Here is a 13,802-nt window from a genome sequence, read left to right on the forward strand (position 1 = left end):
CAGGCTGGAGGTTATGTGGGACACAGGACATGTTTTTCCAGGGACTCATCTTTGCAACCCAGACCCTAGAAAAAGCCTTTGAAAGTGGTGACTATGACAGCTGTCCAAGGTGATACCCAGGAAGCCACATTGGCCTTGGCCAGAGATTTTCTGAAGACATCTCAGTGCCGTTATTGTTTATCTGATAAAGAGGTAAATGGGGAGGAGCATAGTGATACAAAGTGGCTTTGGGTGTATGGGTGGCTGGGTTCAGTAACTTAGACTATCTGAATGACTCAGTTGTCTGCTGGCTGGTCATACACAAAATGCAGTGTCCCTCTGGCAATACATAAGAACCTGGGCTGACTCAGAGAACATATACAAATCAAATGATACAAAGTAACGAACAGGGTGGAGAGGAGCCAACAGCAATGTCTCATCTCCCAAGGTGTGTTTCAGGTGAATTCAGTGTAAAGGAAGACTAGAGAGACCAAGGAGAGACAGGGATTAACAGCTAAAGCAAATCTGTACTCCATGCAACCTGTGCATAGTTGGGTAGGAATGTCCCACTCCTTTCAAATCATTTTGTATTCCAGCAGCCAGCCTTATTGTGACAACTGAGAGACTGGAGACACTGTTCCTGTGAGATGCCTGTAGTGACCACCTTCGGGTGGAATAATACCTTAGGAGAAAAGAGAGATAAGTAGGAAGCTAAGTTCTGAGGTGGGAGAGAAGATACTGCTGCAGAGGAAGTTGAGTGGCTGTCTCAGCGCAGGTCTGAGGGACCCAGGAGGTCATTTTTGTAGTTCCACTCCATTGCAGTTATTATGAATGGGAGCCAGAGACTTTGCTCAGGGATTAAGGATACTTACTGCTCCTGCAGAGGACCTGAGCTTGGTTCTCAGCACCCACATCAGGCAGTGCACAACCGCCTGCCTCTCCAATTCCAGGGGATCTTATGCCTTCTGGCCTTCTCAGCTCCTGCATTCTTGTTGCATATATAATCTCACCCTATACACACAAATGCATGTATCAATAAGTATTTTTAAGGTGTTATCTGGCCATTCCCCTCTTTATATACCTGCCAGACACCATGCATGATTTCTAAAGAGCCTCTCGCTCAGGCTGGGGAGATGGCTCAGAGTTTCAGAGGACAGGCTGTTCTTCCAGAGGTCCTGGGTTCAATTCCCAGCAACCACACGGTGGCTCACACACAACCATCTGTAATGGGATCCGATGCCTTCTTCTGGTGTATCAGAAGACATCGACAGTGTACTCATATACACTACATAAATAAATTTAAGAGAAAAAAATAGTCCCTCCCTATACACAGCGGGAGTCCTCAGAGAGTAAATGCACACATAGCTAAAGATTGACAGAGAGAGGGAGCACATGTGCATGTTCCTATGGGAGTCATTAGAGAGGAAGGTCAGGATGAGAGCTGTCACTCACATCGGGAGATGAAGACGGAGTCACACCCTACCAGTCTAGATTGAATTCTCAGGGGTATCCATGCCCTCATCCTCCATGTAAGCTGCCAGGCTGAGGCTTGCCCAGGACATCAACAGAAGGCCTGAAGGATCCCTGAGCCCCATCCCTTCGAGATCCCTCCCAGAAAACTATGTGGACTTTTCATTAGGAAAGAGTTTTAGCTCTCAGATACTTCCAAATTACTACTCAGAAGGAGGAAAACTGGACATAGAAAATTGATTTGAGAGATTAGCAGTTTTAGAACATGTCTGCCAAGCTATAGGCACTTTCCTTACACCCATTTAATCCTCTCCATCTCTCCTCTAAGTCCTCTGGTGCCACACTGCCCCCTGGTGGCAGACTGTCCTCTCGTGGCACACTGCCCCCTGGTGGCACACTGCCCCCTGGTGGCAGTTTGCCCTCTGGTGGCAGACTGCCCTCTGGTGGCACACTGCCCCCTGGTGGCACACTGCCCCATGGTGGCATACTCCCCTCTGGTCACAGAGCAAGTGACAGAGGCTTGTCCTAGTGTCTTCCAATTTCTTGTACCTAAAAGGTAGTTAACTGAAAGACAGTAGTTTATGATGATGTAGAAAATCTTTGCTATTTTAGATACAGACAGTTTTCAGGAGTGAAAGTACAATGTGTACATTGTTCGCTTTCAAGGAAGTTAGGTCAAAATGAAATTAGGTTTTGGTGGGGGAAAAGCTGAAGGGAAGTGTTGTCTGAAATGTGATATCCCCTGGTGCCTTAATTGCAGGCAAAATGTCAATGTGAAGGACAGTCCTGTGAAGGATAAACGTACTGATTTGTTTCAACACCAGAGAAAAATGACTGATGTGGTGTGAGAATGTGTTTCCTTTTAAAGCTTATGTATTGAAAACTAGTCCTGACAGGCTTGCCTGCAGCCATACTGAGTAGGCAAGCAGAACTAAAGACTTTCAGAGATCCTCTGGCTGCCATATGGTGCAATGGGTGGGTGCCCCTATGATGAGCAAGTGTGGTGGAGAGAAAGAGGGAAAGGAAGGTAAACGGATTTTGTACTGGCCGATGCCATCTTGGAAAGTCTAAGGCAAGTAAATTTTCTGGTGATGGTCCACCATTTTGCTTGGCCTGTGATGGGTAAACTCTGAGATGTAGGTTTCTTAGAGGCTTCATCCCCGGGTTGCTTCTCACTGCTGATCTGCCTTTCCTGTCACAATAGTGACAATGCCTAATGATTCCTGGGCCTCGGCACAACCTCTTGGGCAAATGTCCTGCAGATCGACATGAAGATGACCTTTCATGAACTAATGCTGTTTAGATGAACTCAATTCTATAGAATTCCTGATTTGAATCAAATGATTTTAGGAAGACTGTTTTAGGAGATGGTTTTAGTTGTTTTGACAGGAAGATAAAGTTGTGGCCCTTTCTCATAGAATAGTAAGTGAAGGCTACATAATAAGGAATACAATGACCTTTCATAAATTGGACAAAGAAGAGAGATAGGCTTGGGACAAATGTGTGATCAAGGAACAACCCTCTAGGTCAGGTCCAAGGATGAGTCCACAGGAGTGCACTATGATAAAGCAAGGCCATGTGGTACTGTTGCTTTGAACTTATAATGAGCTTACAGAACGAAACATTGCTTTGAACTTCTAAACTTCTGTAACTCCCCTTTTGTGTAACATTTTATCTATGAGGTAGTTGTCTAAAGAACTTTTGTCTAAGAAGATATAAAAAAACTGAGAGAAGAAATGAAGGGTGGCTGTTGGGGCTCATCCCCATATGTACATGTACATACATACATACATGTGTGTGTGTGTGTGTGTGTGTGTGTGTGTGTGCGTGTGTGTGTTGTCTCTACAAATGATATTCTTTGCATTTCTTTTCTCTGTGGTTCACAAAGAGTTAATGAGTCCCAAGCCTCTATCCTGCCAGTAAGAGGCCCTTGAGCCAGGGAGAAAGGGCCTAGCAATTAAGCCTCCCCCCCCCCCTTCTTAGTCCTTCTGCTACTATCAGCAGGTGATTATTAACAGAAAACAGTGGCATTTAGCCACAGAATAGTATGAAACCACCACTTATTAGCACAAAATAGTAAGAGAGAGTTACAGAGTCAGAGGTCATCAGTCTTTGACATTCACCTGAGGTTGTCATTCTTCTTCCGTTCATTCCGAAGACCAGGGCAGGTCCCTGCCAGTGCACTATAAGAAAACTGGAAATGGAGGGGAGAGGGTAGTGAGGAAGAGCCTGAGTGAGTAGCCTATGCTGTTACCTGAGACCATGATGATATAAAGGCCTGTGTTGTCATTGAGGGCCATGTCTCAGTCTGTGACCTTACAGTAACAGGGGTCTGTGTCAATGTCCATGGATGATGGTACCACCAAAGGCCATGTGAACTTCTCTAGTCTGGGCTGTTTCCAGGGACCTGATTGATGTCAGAGGGCTGTAAAGAGCTGCCCCTACCCCTCACCCGCTGCACCATGGCAGAGCTGACCCTCTTGTCTTAAGAGTAGGAGAGCTGATCCTGTCCCTTGGCCTGGCTGGTGCAGGAGAGCTGGCCCCACCCCCTCAACAGCTGCTGCAGCCAGGTGAGCTGGTCCTGACTTTTGCTGGGGCAGTGCTGGAGAGCTGGCCCTGGTCATGTGGGGATAGGAGAGCTGGCGGGCTGACCAACTCAGCTACTACCCAGGCCCACCCCAACATCTACCAATCTAAGAACTGCTAGAGCACCTGGAGTGAACAACAGATGGGGAAAGGGGACAAAATCTCAAGTGATGTAGGGAGCCGTATTGGATTTGGGCCTGGCCGCTTTGTGACTGTATGGCCACAGTTAAGATTACTGCCATAAAGTCTTGAGATTGTTAGACAAAAGCCTCTCCCATGAATTTATGGCACAGGAAGAAAATACCAAGTATCTCCTGAGTAAACACCCGGTGTCTCTACTGTATGACCTCTGCTGAGCCCGGCTGATGCATTGGAACCGACACACCTGGGCCACACCTGGGTGGTGGTCAACTTACTCCTGCCTTTTGACTTTCTCAGCCTTTATCCTTGAGATTTAGGCTGGTCTTCTCGGATTTCTCCCTAATTAATTCAGGTCTCCTAGTCGGTCTTTTGTTACCCAAGTCAGGAGCCAGGTAGTCAAGAGCCAGGGTTTCCCACTGTGCTTCCCAGTTATTTTCTACCTGGAGAACTTGGGTATATAAGTGGTGAATAAAGCTACAGGAGACTCCTCCTCCTCCTCCTCCTCCTCCTCCTCCTCTCTCTCTCTCTCTCTCTCTCTCTCTCTCTCTCTCCCTCTCCTGGCTTGACACGATAACCTGTGTGTGTGTGTGTGTGTGTGTGTGTGTGTGTGTGTGTGTGTGTGTGTGTGTGTTTCTTTAATCCCACAGGCTTTCACTCGATTCTCGGTACCGTGTTGGTGCAGGAGCCAACAAACGGAGGTCCCACCGAGATTTGAACTTTGAATTCAGTGATCCGAGACCGGGAAAGAAAAGGTCTCCTGATGGGACGTCACGGGAAGCCGGCTCAGAAACAGGACTGGGTGTGGTGGGTTCCTCTGTGCAGAGCACCCTGTCCTCAACCCTGGACTCATAGGTGGCTTCCTCCCAGGAAACCCCTCAGAGCCCCTCCTGACAGGCCCAGCTCTCATTCTTCTACATCAGCAGCTCTCAACCTAGGTTGTGCCCCTTTGGGGGTTGAATGACCCTTTCACAGGGGTCACGGAAGACCATCAGAAAACACAGATATTTACATTAAGAATCATAACAGCAGGAAAATTACAGTTATGAAGTAGCACTGGAAATAGTTTTATGATTAGGGGGTCACCACAATTCAAGGAACGATATTAAAGGGTCGAAGCATTAGGAAGGTTGAGAACCACATTATTCACCATCTGAGTCACAGCCTACCTAGGTCAAGTATTCATCTGGGTGAGACAGCACTCTCAGAGATGACCTAGCAGACAGTGGTGGTCGTGTTTAGAGACTGTACTCTGGCAAGGAGGAGGACGCTTGGATTTCTGGGCCATTCTCGAGTTGTAATTGTCCAGTTGAACAACCTTTGTAATAAAAATCTCAGGCAGGTAGAAACTGTCTTTGCTTGCATCAAGTGGCACAAGTTCCTCCGTTCTTTGGAAGTTTCAGGTCCCTTCCTCAGGGTCCCACCTGGCGACCTGCCCTGGCAGGAAGATGGTGCAGACGATTCCCATCCTTTGAAGGGGACCTCAGCTGGAGAGTGCTATGTGCACAGGAGGCAAAGATGATGGCAGTCTGGGGAGAACTGGTTGCCTTCTGTCCCGGCTGGACATTTTTCATTCAAGGTACAATGTAATGACCCATCATGTTGCTCTCTCCTATGTTTTCACAAAACGAATCAAGAGTTGGGAGCTTTTTATTGTTGCTGTTGTTTGGTGAGGAACAGAAAGAATTCTCCTTTGCTCCTCACAGAACTTAGGATTTTTAAATAAAAATTATTCTTTAAACATGTGTCCATTTTAATAATTTTTTCATCTTTATTAACTTGGGTATTTATTATTTACATTTCGATTGTTATTCCCTTTCCTGGTTTCCGGGCCAACATCCCCCTAGCCCCTCCCCCTCCCCTTCTCTATGGATGTTCCCTTCTCCATCCTCCCCCCATTACCACTCTCCCCCTATTTTAATAATTCTTGACAGTTAAGAGACCTATATTTACAAATATTTACAGAGTCCTTCGTCAGTTACCAATTCTTCTGCCATCTCTTCCTGTCCTTAGTCCCAATTATTTTGTTTCGAGCCCTGAGACACACCCAGTCCCTCACAGGCTGTAGCTCTTGGGAGAGTGGACCCTGAGCCTTGACTGAGCAGCACTTGGGAGCTGGCTCTGGACTCTAGAGTAGAGGTGAGCCTGCCCTGAGGGCAGGAGAGCAGGAGAGCTGACCCTGTGTGCTGCCAAGGGCAGCATTGGGTGGCCTATGGAGCAGCCTGGAGAGCTCGCCCTGGGACTGTGGATTAGGGATTGTCCTGTAATAAGGAACGGTTACCTAGAACTGTGAGCAGGAATAAACCCACCCCACTCTGCTAAGTAGCTTCTGTCAGAGTGTTTTGTCACAGAAAAGAAACAGAGACATGGAAGGAAGATGGAGGCACATCCAGGGGGTGGGGTGGGGGGGAGATGTGACCCAACGCAAACCCAGTAACTACTCCAACATTGATTCCTTCCCTCTTTCTTTCTTTCTTTCTTTCTTTCTTTCTTTCTTTCTTTCTTTCTTTCTTTCTTTCTTTCCTTCCTTCCTTCCTTCCTTCCTTCCTTCCTTCCTTCCTTCCTTCCTTCTTTCTTTCTTTCTTTCTTTCTTTCTTTCTTTCTTTCTTTCTTTCTTTCTTTCTTTCTTTTTGAGTAAAAGACAAATCTTTATTTTTAAACTCTCATCTACCAAATTAGCGTTTCCCACCAACTCGGGGAGCAGAGACCTTCACAGGCTTCACGATCTATTGTTTAGTGGTTGTCTTTGTGGGGGCCTTGGCAGCAGCCATTGCTGTCTTCTTTGATGCCTGCTTAGCCTTTTTTGCTTTCTTGGCAGCTCTGATAACCTGTTCTCGCTGAGCTTTCCTAACTTCTGGTTTCTGATTCCTCTTGGCCATTATATCAGCCAGAGAAGCGCCCGTGATTGCCCGCTGGAATTTGACTGCAAGCGGGTTCCTTTCTTTTGAATTTCTTCCAACTGTCCTTCCTCGTGTTTTCTTCTGGACAGGAGAGTCCAGTTAATTTGCCGAGGGTTCCTTTTGGAAAGGAATGCAGATTCACATTTGGCATTAAGAAACTGGAAATCCTTCCCCCATCGGTCCTGGCATAGCGCCGCCCGTGTCCAGAGTAGATCTTGTACCTGCTAAAACTGCACAGCTCTACCTTCATGGTGACAGATGTCCCTGATTCCTTTCAAACACACCCTCTCTGTGTGCTTTTCTGATAATGATAAAAAAAATGCACTCCTTTCTTTGCTGTGATCTTAAGTTTAAAATAAACACTGTTGCAAAAAGCCACATAAAAGTTAGATATTTCTAGCAGAAAATTATCTTGATTTTGAAAGATGTGTTTGATTTACTTCCAAGATGAAACCAGCATGAGACTTGATCCCACTGATTCCACAGCTTTCTATCACTGGAGAGCAAATCTCCACAGCAGGTTGGCTGTTCTGGGATGACTTTGCCTCTCCAGGAGGTGAGAAGCAGGCAAGAGGCTCCCTTAAGTGCAGCAGAGGGTCAGGGGGTGGGGTGTGGTGGTTGTGGTATACACTGGGTAAGACAGACTGGAAAGAGGGGCCTTGCCAGCAAGATCAAGTCTAACAGGAGGTTCTTCTCTCTGCACTCTAAAGTAGACTTTGGGAACACTCCATTAAGAATTACTCGTCCATAGAGAAAGTTCTTCAAAAGCTAAGGAAGTTTTTGCCAAGGCTCCATCTAAATACAGTTAGACACATACGTAAGTTGTTGACCCTGAAAGCTGGTCAACTCATAAAGGAATTCTCTTTTAACCGATTAAGAGCCAACTTAGGGGATACATTCTACTTTGCAGACTAAATTATTGCCTGGTTCTAGAATTGTAAAGAATGCCCATTAAGATCTTTAATTAAACAAATCAGCATTTAAGAAACTCCTAGATTCTGAAACTTGGTTCTGAACATGCTATACAAGCAAGCTGTGAAGTAGACATGGTCTGGAGACCTGCAGACACTGCCCGCCTAGACTTCCCTTTGCAGAGGATACACTTTTGGCAAAGCATTTGCAGACACCACTATCCAGAGGACACTGGCCATAAGTCCCTGTTCTTGTAGGCAGCAGCAGTTCTCATAGATTCAGAAGAACCTGGCTAAGTCCCTCTCTTCAGTAGATCCTTAGGGAGGCAGGAAGTGTCAGGAGATTCTCCATGCTGATAAATCTGGGATTTGCTTCCTCTAGGAGTTCACAGGGAAGGCATTCTGAGGAGAATAGCTGTAAGAATACGATGTTCACGGTTGGCTTCACACAGGTCACAGTATCTGCAGCAATAGTCCTGACTGAGATGTTGTCCATGAGTCCAGAGCTAACAGACAACCCCAGTGTAGGTATAGAGTTGGGGGAGGGGGTGGGGTGTGTGTGTGTGTGTGTGTGTGTGTGTGTGTGTGTGTCTCACCTGGGAAGTGAATTAACATCAAAAGGGATATCGATGGTGTTCACATTCTTCTCCGACCTCTCTCCCTCCCTTCAGCCTGGGAACCTGAGAGCCTGGGGCAGACCCACCAAGAAACCCGGCCTACCTTCAGAAGACCAAGAAGAGATGTCTTCTCCTGCCTTATGGACTTGCATTTCTCTGGAGACTATCATGCAGTTGCTTCTCTATGTATCCATGGCATTAATAAACTTCTTAGTCCCCAGTAATCTTTCAGTGCCCTTTTGAACACCCTACCACCATCACCACCGCCACCATCTAAAACTCAACAAGAACTGGCCATTTTTTCAGTTGATGTTTACTGGAAGATAAGTGTTAGCATTTTGTCTAAGCTCTGCACCGTGGTTACCTGGCAAGAGTCAAGTGTGCCTGACTCATTGTCTAAGCTCTGCACCGTGGTTACCTGGCAAGAGTCAAGTGTGCCTGACTCACTGTAAAAGGGGCTGTTGCCCCCTCTGCTCTCTCTTGTTCTTGTTTTCCTGCTCCAGCTCTGTTCTCTCACCCCTTCCCCACCTCTCCCCATTCCTCTCCCCCTCTCTCTCCATGTGCTCATGGCCAGTCTCTACTTCTCTACTCCTCCTCTCTCTCTCTCTCTCTCTCTCTCTCTCTCTGCCTTTCTCTGTCTCTACTACCCTCTCACTCCCCTCCCCATGCCCTGAATAAACTCTATTCTATACTATATAATCATGTGGCTGGTTCCTCAGGGGGAAGGGATGCCTCAGCACCGGCTCTCTGAGGCACACCCTTCCCCACACCTGACTGCACATCCACCAATACCTATTCCTTTTCTCCCTTATCTTTTTATAAACACAATAATAAATAACTTCAGATAGTAGCTAACAGGATTTTGATGAATAAGCCAGGAAAGAGCTAGTACCAGATATGTGGATGAAACCAGGCAGGTTACTAGCCACAGCCCTCCATAGATCTGTGGCCACCAGTCACTTAAGGGCAATGCCCCATTCCCCTTCATAGGTAGAGGCCATGAGCACAGGTCATGGAGCCTCAAGACAGATCTCCATTATAATGAGGTACCTAAAGGCATGGAGGCTTAGGCAATAACCTTTTCTTCCCAGACATTCCTCCATGCAAAAAGAATTTAATCTCCGGCCCACTCTGAGAAGTGGGGCATGGCTTTACTCCTCTACTTTACACCATTACAATAAACTCCTTAAAACCACAGACTGTTTCTCTTCATCAGGATCCACCATGGGGAGCTGTAGAGAAGCCCTTCACCTATAGAGCCACCATCTAATCTCCCCTTGAAGTCCTCCCTGAGCTGCCAGCCACCTCCACAACCAAGCCTGTAGGCTACCTCAGTCAAGCCAAGAACTCTCCCCTGGGGACCAGCCGGAGCTCCTCCCTTTTTCCCTTGATTGCGGGCTAGATCCAGCCCCATGATCCCCACTTTGTTCTCAGCTCTTCTGCAGCATCTCAGTGGCGCCTGGATGCACAGGAACCTGAGACCACACAGCCTGGGCCCCCTTGCAGGCCCAGGGACCCGGAGTCAGCTCTGGCTGTGTCCTGTGGCATAGACTGCTCTTCCCCAATACAGATCAGTGTCTTGTGGCTTCCCCCAAGCTGGCCCCTGCCCGGTAGCAGCATTGGGTAAGTGTAATCAAGGTCTCCTGTCCTGCTTCCCCGAGCGGCATGAGGCTTCCACAATAACCCTACATTGGGCGCCAGTTATAGACCTACACAGGTTCAGTGGATGTTGTTAGTTCTGATGTCTCCTAACTCACAATCACTGTGTGCAGTGTTGCACCCCTTTAATGCCAACATTTGGGAAGCAGAAGCAGGTGACACTCTGTGAGTCTGAGACCAGCATAGACTACATAGTGAGACGTGGTCTCAAAAATAAATAAATATTAACCCAGAGTTGCATGCTTTATTGTTACCATTATGTTGCTTGAGACTTATTTTTTTAAATACAGAGAATTGTGTTTTGACTCTTCCCTTTCTCTTTTTATTGCTGTTCAACTTAATGGAAGATTTCCAATAAAGGATCAACTTGACTTCACATTGCTTTCATTTTCTTTTCACCATTTCTCTGTTCTCTATTTTGTTCTGGTTCAACTTCTTTCTCTACTCATTAGGTATCAAGTAACTCTGGTAACTGTAATTGCCCCTGTATTGGAACAAGGTAGAGAATGGATGGGTGGATAGACAGTGGGAAGAAGGGAGGGACTGAGTAATAAATGCTTGAATAGAGGATGAATGGATCAGGGGACTGATGATGGACTGGTGGGTGAGTGGGTGGATGAATGAATGGTGGATAATGATGCATTGATGGATGGATGGATGATGGATGGATGGTAGATGGATGGATGATGGATGGATGGATGGATGGATGGTAGATGCATGGATGGATGGATGGATGATGGACAGATGGATGATGGATGGATGGATGTATGATGGATGGATGGATGGATGGCAGATGGATGGATGGATGATGTATGGATGGCAAATGGATGGATGTGTGATGGATATAGGTATGATGGATGGATGATGTATGGATGGTAGATGCATGGATGTGTGATGGACAGATGGATGATGGATGGATTGATGATGAATGGATGGATGGTGGGTGGAGAGGTGAATAGATGAATGGTCAGGGAGTTTAATGGTTAATAATGTTTGCTAACTGCATGGGATATAGGATCACTTAGGAAAGAACATTCTGCAAATATCTGTAAGGAGTTTCTAAACTGAGTTAACAGATATAGGAAGACCATGTAATAATGTCTTGAGATGGGGTTGGGGATTTAGCTCAGTGGTAGAGCACTTGCCTAGCAAGCGCAAGGCCCTGGGTTCGGTCCCCAGCTCTGAAAAACAGAAAAAAAAATAATGTCTTGAGATTCCTAGGATGAATTAAAAGGGAGAAAGCTAGCTGATTGCTCACATTCATTAACTCTGATTCCTGAATGTGGACACAACGTGAGCAGCTCCCTAACCCGGATGATGGAAGATGGATGGGTGGATGCTTCCATTTCTGTGATGGACTGTAGTCCAAAACTGTGAGCCAAAACAAATCCGTCCTTAAGCGGCTTTTGTCAGAACACGGAGGAAAGTAAACTAACAGACACAGGCCCAGAAATAAATGCAGTTTCCTATTTTATGCTTCTTAGTGTGTGTGGTCAAGTTGCTGATAGTGCCAGCATGCCACAGTAGCATGTCTTTCTGAGGGACTTGGGTTTACTACCATTGACAGTGTTCAGCAAAGACCCCAGCAGGCTCATTGTAACCAAGAATCTGAGCAAGGAAGGTCTTTAGCCTTCCAGGCCTCTAGCTCCTGCGGCCTAAAGTCTGCTGAGCAATTTCTTTGACGAAGGAAAGAATATCTTCTAAGAAAAACCCTGACTTTTCCAGTCTGGGCATTTATTTGACTTGTGGCAGTGCAGGTTGTTTTCAGGCTGTACACGTATATTTCAAGACAGTGAATCCCATGAGATTCCTCTCTGACAGAGGAAAGAGCTTTATCAGAACTGAAACAGAAGCTGTGCACAGGACTCCCCTGCCTGCTTAGTCTTGCTTCAGGGTGCAGGACCGTCAGGAAAACACAGGCCAGCTGGGGCAGCTCCACTGGGGTGGCCATCATTCCGTGCACTGTCTGCTGGCTTGTCTCAGGCCAGGCCTTGGGTGTTCTACCTGCCTGTGACTGCTGCAGGGCACAGTGATGCCCACGGCTTCAAACCCAGAGGAAAGGAGCTCGAATGAGTGGCCTCCTGCAGAACACAGATGCTGCCTCTGCCCTGGAGAGCAGGCTCCATTCTGAGCCTTCTGTCTGGCTTGTGCTGAGCTCTGGGAGGGGAAACTGTCAGAAGGGTTTTTTTTTTCCTGAAGCCTCAAACAACTGATTCACCTTTTTTTCTGATGTTTTTGTTACTAAAAGATCAAAAGCTCCATTTCAGCCAAAGCCCTTCCTGGGCTGGGTAAAATCCTGTGAGGAGAACATTCCTCTGAGAAACAGTGAGTCCCCTGTGGGAAAGACAGTTTCTTGGGCCAGGTGACAAAGGACCACTCCCTGGGCCCTCTTGAAGCCCACAAATTGATTACATTTGCTCTGGTTCCTCGTGATGCATCAGTTGCCAGCTGTGTCTCCTGCAGTCTAGGAACTGGAGCTCCCTGTGTTTGAAGATAAGGAGTCTGAGGCCCTTTGAGCACTTTCTCCATCTTGGTCTCCAGATGTCAGAAGAGAAAACCCTGGCCAGCATGGTTTCTCTGCAAGTTAATGAAGTCATTGATGTCTCCAACAGAGAGAGCAGCAGTGTTTCCCTCTAGGAATGCTGCAGTGGCTGGCATTCACCCAACTTTGCATTGTGATCAAAACCACAGCTAGAACTAACAATGAAGAAAACCCACGAGCATCTAACATAGAGCAAGCCCCAAGCCCAGTAAAGAATAACAGTCATTGTTCAGGAACATTTAGGGACTGTGTGCACATCTTATAAAACCAGGCACTCCAAATAGACATCAGCATGTGGACCACAGAACTAAGTGAGACACAAAAATGGAATTCCATTAAGTGGGATGTCCATAACAGTGGTTCAACCCTCTTGAACCCTGCAGGTGAGTGTTGAAAGTACCTTGGTCCATTATGGCACGGGAATATGTACCACCAGAGAGAGCCAAGCCAACTCTTTCTCCTTATCTGCTCCCACATAGTAAAGAGCCAGTTTGAACAGGTTTCTTAAAACCATCACCTGTGTGTGGAGATAGACAAGTCATTAGCAGGAGCCTGCTAGGCCTCAGCTCTTCTTGACCTGCTGAGGAAGTGAGTGCTCCATATCCTGACTCACATGCTCCCCAGCAGCTCAACACCTTCCCTCACATTGAAGACTTCAATTTGGCTATTCAAAGGTCCTTGAAGATTGAGAAGTCAGTCTCCAATGGAGGCTATAGCATTCTCCACAGCAGACTTTCATGTCAGTATTACTACTGCGTATGAAGAATTGTTTCCATCTTCCAAATGAGGAAGCAGTGATGGTCACACAGTAGAGAAATCGAGTCATCGCCAAAGCCTGCATAGATTGAGCTCTACATACACACAAATGTGTGCACGCACACACACACACACACACACACACACACACACACACACACACACACACACACACGAACGCACCCTCACTTACTACCCAGGGAATTTCTGCAGTCATCTGACCAGTGAGAGGAGACAGTTTCAC

At 46.7% G+C, this 13,802-nt stretch overlaps 1 protein-coding gene, 1 long non-coding RNA gene and 1 pseudogene across 26 annotated transcripts in view; 1 reads left to right on the plus strand and 2 right to left on the minus strand.

Moving 5' to 3' along the window:
- LOC134482726 (uncharacterized) overlaps positions 1–8,823 on the plus strand; it is a 62,403-nt gene extending 53,580 nt beyond the window's left edge. For 8 of the 13 annotated variants that reach the window (XR_015645449.1, XR_015645450.1, XR_015645441.1 and 5 more), the window contains 2 exons: positions 8,367–8,508; positions 8,656–8,742. This is a non-coding gene — a long non-coding RNA (uncharacterized LOC134482726). Of the gene's footprint in view, positions 1–5,570; positions 5,753–7,520; positions 7,630–8,366; positions 8,509–8,655 lie in introns of all 13 variants that reach the window. The other 5 variants (XR_015645451.1, XR_015645456.1, XR_015645452.1 and 2 more) reach the window with 3 other exon arrangements.
- The window catches only part of Unc93a (unc-93 homolog A), a 77,228-nt gene extending 68,251 nt beyond the window's left edge, over positions 1–8,977 (minus strand). For 3 of the 13 annotated variants that reach the window (XM_087590219.1, XM_087590206.1, XM_087590143.1), the window contains exons 1-2: positions 8,705–8,916; positions 3,573–3,643 (exon numbers count right to left, since the gene is read on the minus strand). The gene's annotated coding sequence lies outside the window, so the exon portion shown is untranslated. Of the gene's footprint in view, positions 1–851; positions 991–3,572; positions 3,644–5,342; positions 6,719–8,704 lie in introns of those variants that run through there. The other 10 variants (XM_087590184.1, XM_087590155.1, XM_087590230.1 and 7 more) reach the window with 9 other exon arrangements.
- LOC148006979 (large ribosomal subunit protein eL24 pseudogene) lies at positions 6,818–7,362 on the minus strand (annotated as a pseudogene).
- Positions 8,978–13,802: the final 4,825 nt, after the last annotated feature.

The sequence above is a fragment of the Rattus norvegicus genome, chromosome 1 (genome assembly GCF_021556685.1).
Source record: "Rattus norvegicus strain SHRSP/BbbUtx chromosome 1, alternate assembly SHRSP_T2T, whole genome shotgun sequence".
Classification (NCBI taxonomy): Eukaryota; Metazoa; Chordata; class Mammalia; order Rodentia; family Muridae; genus Rattus; species Rattus norvegicus.